The 6,988-nt window shown below is 35.1% G+C and overlaps 1 long non-coding RNA gene across 1 annotated transcript; it reads right to left on the reverse strand.

The window, feature by feature from the left end:
- Positions 1–2,673: 2,673 nt before the first annotated feature.
- LOC120353838 lies at positions 2,674–4,696 on the reverse strand. The gene is made up of 3 exons (XR_005572639.1): positions 4,501–4,696; positions 4,048–4,150; positions 2,674–2,799 (listed from the first exon to the last, which is right to left on the reverse strand). It is a non-coding gene; the product is annotated as an uncharacterized LOC120353838 (long non-coding RNA).
- Between the last annotated feature and the right edge of the window lie 2,292 nt (positions 4,697–6,988).

Here is a 6,988-nt window from a genome sequence, read left to right on the forward strand (position 1 = left end):
CATTGCAGTATTTTTTTTCAAATCTTGAATACACAGTACATTTACTGTGAGTTGCCTCAGATAAAATGTCTCTTGGACCGGAATCTGAGGCAGCTGTATATTCTGCATGTTGTCCAATACATATGGACAACAAATGAGGCTCAGTCTTATATGATTGCTCCTTTTTATAATTCATTGTAAAATTTCTTATCTCTTCTTTCATGAATGACTAGTCAACTTTCCATTCTGAATTATATTCTGTGGTCAGGATACTCAGCTTAAGTGATGAAAATTAAAATGGGGTCTTGGTTTCATACTGTATACTCTGGAACACTGTACTCAAGACCAATGATGCAAGGAAGTCTCTGGCAGTGAGAATTTCAGTGGCTGGTCTCAAAATAGCAAATTAATAGACTATTTAAGAGAGGAAAAATTGTTTTGAGTATTGATCAATCATTTCTTCATTTTCTCATTCTAGTCCAGTCATTAAATACATTGATGCTTGTAATTTACATTGTGGCTCAGAATTTTTTAATATTATTTGGACAGTGGCGTAACTAGCCTGACTGCGCTCCAATGCTAGTATTCCTGTGCGCCCCTATCTGTAGACTCATCCACACTAAAAAAACGACCTTTCACTACTTGCAACCGTTACCGGTAATGTAAGAAACATTATGAATGCTACACAAACGTTTGGCACACTTGATGAAATAAACTTATTCTTAATCAATAGATAATCAGCCAATTGGCTGATTTTGCTCATTTTATTGCTTTTTATTTCGTCTTTGACTATATTTCTGAAGCAATTACTTCATTGATCAAAGCATGTGTCACATCAGATTCATATTTTGTACAAAACTTAGAGGCTGATTGTACAATTTGTTTGTCAGAAAATCGTAATAAATTATCTGGGTTTAAAAAACTGAACATGTCAGGTATGCATACACAATGATAACAAATGCACAATATATTTTTCAGAAAAAAATATTTTTTCAAGAAACTGGTTGAAAAATTGAACTCCAACATATTTGACAAAATAATTTATTCCATGTCAATAAATATTTGAATGCAAATTATTCATTCTATAACAGATCTTTCTATGGCATCCAATTCTTTAAAAATATTCCATAACAGGCATTTCTGTAGCAACCAATTCTTCAAAATTTGATGTCGGATTTAAAAATCAACTACCTATTTGAATTTATATTTCCTGGTGAGTAGGCCTAATTTTTAAAATAAATTTAGAGAAGCAACGCTAGCTTCATGCATTTTTTATTAAATGGATTTTCTATTAATAGTTGAGTTTTCCTGGCTCCATTGCATGTCATACATTATTACAAAAAGCCTCCTATGAAAAGTCCTATAGGCCCAACAGTTTTTTGCTGAGCCATTGCATATCTTTTAAACTCACAGTACATTGCTTTTTTAGAATCCCAAACTGGTTCAAGGTATAATTTTTTGGAAGACTTCCTACCATAGTGTGAAGGTACTTGTGGGAGACTATCAAACCATTCCTCTATAACCTCCTCCTTTTCACTTCTTCTTCCATGTCTTGAACCATTGTTTGATCGAGGTTTTCATCAGCTTCTTCAGTCAAAGTATCATCTTCTTTTTCAAGCCAATTGTGTGCCATCCATTCTTTTAAAGCTAGAGTGTTTAAAAAAAACTTTTCATAAACTACCTTATTCTCACCTTTATGTCTTAAAAAGTATGAAAATGTACCTTTTCTCCTGCTCTTACTAGGGTCTGCTATAGTACTCCGTTTTGGGACTGTTCTAGTGATGAATGAATTCACAAACGTTTTCTTTTCATTCCATGACAAGGCCCAGAAGATTTAAAAATACTCTTCCTATCTTCTTCAGAAATTTCACCACAAAGCCTCTTCTTATTGGCATTGCAAACTTTGGAGTTGCACTTTGGGCCCAGTTTTCTTTCTTCTTTTCCCCATTTTCTCAACTACCATTTTCTCACCAACTTTCTTCCTAGTGAATCCAATGTACTCCTTTCCATCATACAAAGCCGTTTCTGTCGGTTCACTTCCCATTCTGAGGGCACAGCTTTTTTATTTCTTCTCCTTTTCTGTCTTCCTGGGTTTTCCTGAACTGGAATCATGTTCTGCCTCAACTAAGCCATTAGGTCCCTTTTCTATGGAGGTCTGGGTTTCTTGAATTAATACTTGATTTTCTTTGTCTATTTTGTTCTCTTCTCCATTATCCTCATCTACATCATGTGATGAATCACTGTCATAACTATTGTCAAGAATGAAGTCAGGATCATCGGGATCTTGTTCAATGTCTGTTCCACTGTTGTTTTTCCTGGATAAATGGCTATCAACTTGCTTTTCAACAAAAGAACTGTCATTTTCAATAATTATATTCAAAGAGCTTTCTGATAGCATAATGTCCTGCCCTACTATATCACTAATATTCAAGTCACCTTCTAACACTACATCAGCTGACTCAATGAGACTTAAACATGTAGTATTGCTGTAGGAGGATACAGCCAATTCTTGTGGAGTGATGTCTTTTTCTTGTGTAAATATGTTCTCATGTGAAATGATGTTATCTTCCTGTGAAATGATGTCATCCTCCTGTGAAATTACGGTATCCTCTTGATTTCTTGGACCACTTTTCCGAATTATTCCTTCTTGTGAAATGATGTCTTTCTCTTGTGTAAGTATGTCCTCATGTGAAATGATGTCTTTCTCTTGTGTAAATATGTTCTCATGTGAAATGATGTTATCTTCCGGTGAAATGATGTCATCCTCCTGTGAAATGACGGTATCCTCTTGATTTCTTGGACCACTTTTCCTAATTATTCCTGTAAAAAAGTGGATTGTCTTGAATGTAAAAGTAGAAACTATGCTTTAGGCCAATATTATTTTGATAACTCTCAAGCTGTGTGTCCGTGATCAAATTTTTCATCCAATTCCATTCAATAAAATAACCTTGAACCAACAACTGATTAAGTAAGGTACCCATAGAGAAGACATTCATAAATATAGAATTTCAATAGTCCATGTCTAATGTAGGGGTACCTCAACTATAATCAGCTGTGAATTCAAGATTATTTTATTAAATGGAATTTGATGAAAAATTTGATTGTGGACAGTTGGACACACATCTAATTAAAATCGTGTTGTAACAAAAATTTGTTGAATTCATGTTGTAAAAACACATTCCTGGAAATTGACAACCTGTAAAGGACCAAAAACAATATTAGCTTAGAAAATTATAAGCTTAAAATAAAGCTTAGGGAAGAGATTGTCCTAGTTGGTAGAGGCGCTTCTAATCGGTGAGATTAGATAAGCGGCGGCGCCCTACCACTCTCATTGTAACGGTGACCGCTAGGCAAACTCCTCTGAATTAATACAATTTATGAGTTCCAAAATCGCTTCCCGGTGGTTTGGAATCCACCTAAAGCTGTAGGTCCATTTATCTCTCTCATCCATTACCCACGCACAAGCTAAGAGCTTATGTGAGCATCATCCTCAGAAAAAAAATGAAAATAAATAAGAACTTTGCTAGCCTATTGTTAATAACTTCCTTAACTTAAAAAACAATTTGATACTCAATAATTATGCTATCAGTCTGTTGATAATAACACCAACTATCACTTGAAAATTTCTCATTCACTTTCATTCATTTTATAACCATCCCCATAGGCATTTCATAGGTTTTTTTTTGTAAAAGGGTTTTGTCAGAAGAAAACTTGAGAGCATTCTGTAGTAACCAGCAAAACAGATAATTATTATTGCAGTTGCATGCTATTCAGATCCAATAAGGCTATAAAGCCTGTGTCACCAAGCTACTTTAGCAGCTGCTACTCTATCAGCTGCCACTGAATAGCAAATAATGTGACATAGACTGTAGCTTCTAGTGGTAGCTGCTAGAAGCTGCCTATGTCACTCTTGTTGCTTAGTAGCAGCTACCTCGCTACCAACTACTAAAGTAGCTGGGTATGACACAGGCTTAAGCTACCAATCAACTGGCATACAAAATTGGCTTGCAAAATCATTCATTTATGATGGCCTATTCAATCTAGACTATGATTATAAATATTACTTACGAATTGTATCTTCAGCTTCCAATCTATTCAAACTCATCAATAATATCATCCTCATCACTTTCCATTGACATTTTTACTTTGGTTTGGACCACGTATGTCACTCCTGAAACAACAGATTTTTAAACTACAATTACACGTATCTTGAAAACTAGATTTTGAAAGAAGATTGACAAAGTTCCTTCTTAAACTTTAACCTCATAGTAGGTGTTATGAAAAACTAGAACTTTGTTTACCAATATTAACCCTTTATTCACGCAATAGAGTCAGTATTCTTGGAAAAACTCAAAACCATCTGATTTGTGTTGTTAAACCACTGATTTACAACACTATTATAATACAAGTTACGTGGTATCAGAAGCATAATAATTCACTTGTTTTAATTTCAATAACAAGTATCTCAACAATGATGTTTTTCATGAATTCTTTCCATAACAATTAGAATTTTCTACTTACCTCAGTTGTTTAAATGAAGAAGCAAGAAAAGCGAATTACAAAAACATGTCTCTTTCCATTTCAACAATGAAAAACAAACAGAATCTGATGTACAAATGAAGGAGAAACTGATGTACACACTGTTTACCATGCTTTGCCATCCAAGATACGTGGTGGGGGTTTACAGTTTGACCAACTGCAAGATACGTGTTGCACATTTACCTTTTTTTTACGAATTTCCCTTGACTGCTGCACTTGCGTGTTATTAGAATAATTAGCTGTAGAACAACTCCAGCCACCAAACTAAAGTATAAACTGAAAACCCCAAAATTTGCAGATACGTGGTATTAGAATTTAGCCGACGATATGCATAATTTGATACCAAGAGTATCATAATATGACAAGCACATTTGGTTATCAACACATGTGGATGATTTTTCTGAATCAATGTTGAAACAGAATGGTGCTGCCCCATCATAGTTGCTGTAGTGTCAGCACAGAAGCCAATCCAATTTTCAAGTGGCACATTGGTTTCTTTCAGTGTGTCAATCAGTTTTGTATACAAAGTATGAGCAGTTCCATCAGGGCAATCAACAATATCTATCAAATCAACCTTTGTTTCAAAATTATCACTGTAACTGATCATCACTACTAACTGTTTTTTTTTGTACTAACATCTGTCGTTTCATCTATGTAAACAGAAAAAAATTGTCTTTTAATATATTGATCAGGTTTTCATTGAAAAACATTCCCGATGATGTTGGTAGCTTTCTGTTTGCCCAAAGATATTTTATCTACAGTTGATTTTTCAGGAAGAGCTTTTATAATTTCCATAAGACCTTCTGGTAATGTAAGTAAGCATGTTACGTCTGTGGTCAGCTGACTGTTCATGATGTTTGATCAGGTTTTGGCCATGCTTCCAGTCATTAAAACCAGAACAAAAGTTAGTTTTCTTGCTGTGGAAGAGGCAGCAGGGAATGCAATACAACTTTCCAGTTGATTGGGAGAACATCAGCCAGTCCCTAGTGTATGTCTCTCCATTAGGAAGCACACATTTAAAAAAATTAACAGACAAAGTACGTTTTTGATCAGAATAAATCCACTCGGACTTTGAAAAATCTGCATTGAAGTTTTGTTTGGGTGTTTTTTCAATAATGGTTTCAATAACCAGAGGATCACAAGTTTTCCAAGATGCAGGGTCTTCCAGTAAAAATTCATTACACAAGGACAAGTTTGCAGTTTCTGATTGTTCATTACCTATACTGTCGCTGTTGGAAGATGTTACAGGGGAAAGTGGAAGAGCCTCGGTCTCACTAGACAAACTGGACGAAGGTGTTTTAAAAAAATGTTCATTATAGATACTGTGGCTGTTGGAAGACATTACAGGAGAGAGTGGAAGAGCGCCAGTCTCACTGGATGAACTAGACGAAGGGGTTTTAAAAAAGCAATTGATTTTTGGTACTTTTCTCAACAGTTCCTTTTCATCACTTAGTCTTTTCGCAGCTCTCTTCTTAAATTCCGCACCACTCAACTTTATATTCATTGTTATATAATTATTATTTTGTGAATATAAAATAAATCTGATGAATGCCAATGAACACAAACATTATCAAAACACAAACCGTGTTTCAACACATAAAATAGGAGACTGAACTACGCCTATGGTAATGAACAAGCCCGTTCGCGATTTAGCTGTCGACTGATCAATTTGATGATTTCTTGACAGTGGTTGTGCGGAGCGGGGGTGGGGAAGGGTAGATTGTCTAGGTCTAGACGTCTAGACAATGAGTCAGCAGCGGAGAGCATAAAAATTCCTGTTAGTCTACTGTTTGTTTACTTTCTTCGCAATGAAGTGTGCTCTTTTTGTCGCTCTTTCTCTCTATTCTATTTCAACAAACATTTAGTACTGAATAAATACGTCAATATTCAGTCAGTAGCTAACCGAAACAGAATAATTTTTGCGGCTACAGAGTAGTAGTTTCCAAATATAAATTTTCTCTACAGTGGAATGTAACAAATAAGCAAATAAAAGAGATTTTATAAAATGGGAATTTGGGACCCCAAATATTTGGCGCCCCCAAATATCTTCCGCTCAGGGCTATAGCCCAGTCAGCATATATATGAAATGGGGCCTGTGACTCTGGAATCACTGATGCGCTGGCTCCCAACATTTGAAATTTATGGTCATCAGAAGTTGGGAATTTGAACAATACCCTTTTTCGATGGAATCGTGATGAGAAATCTTCTCCCTTATCACCTGCTGAATTTTGGTATTTCCTCTCACTCCAGCTGACTAGAGTCAGCTGCAAAAACTGCAACAGTCATTTCCCAAACCCACTAATACAAAAAAATAATAGTAGGCTATATTCATTACTAGTCTCAAAAGTAGCCTGTTTCATATCAAGATAATTATTTTTTTAAAAATGTGATCAAGAATTGGAATAGGCATTTAAATACTATCTTATACTGATACTTTATTTTCAACCATCAAATTTAATTGTTTACATAG

The sequence above is a fragment of the Nilaparvata lugens genome, chromosome 12 (assembly GCF_014356525.2).
Source record: "Nilaparvata lugens isolate BPH chromosome 12, ASM1435652v1, whole genome shotgun sequence".
In the NCBI taxonomy this organism is placed as follows: Eukaryota; Metazoa; Arthropoda; class Insecta; order Hemiptera; family Delphacidae; genus Nilaparvata; species Nilaparvata lugens.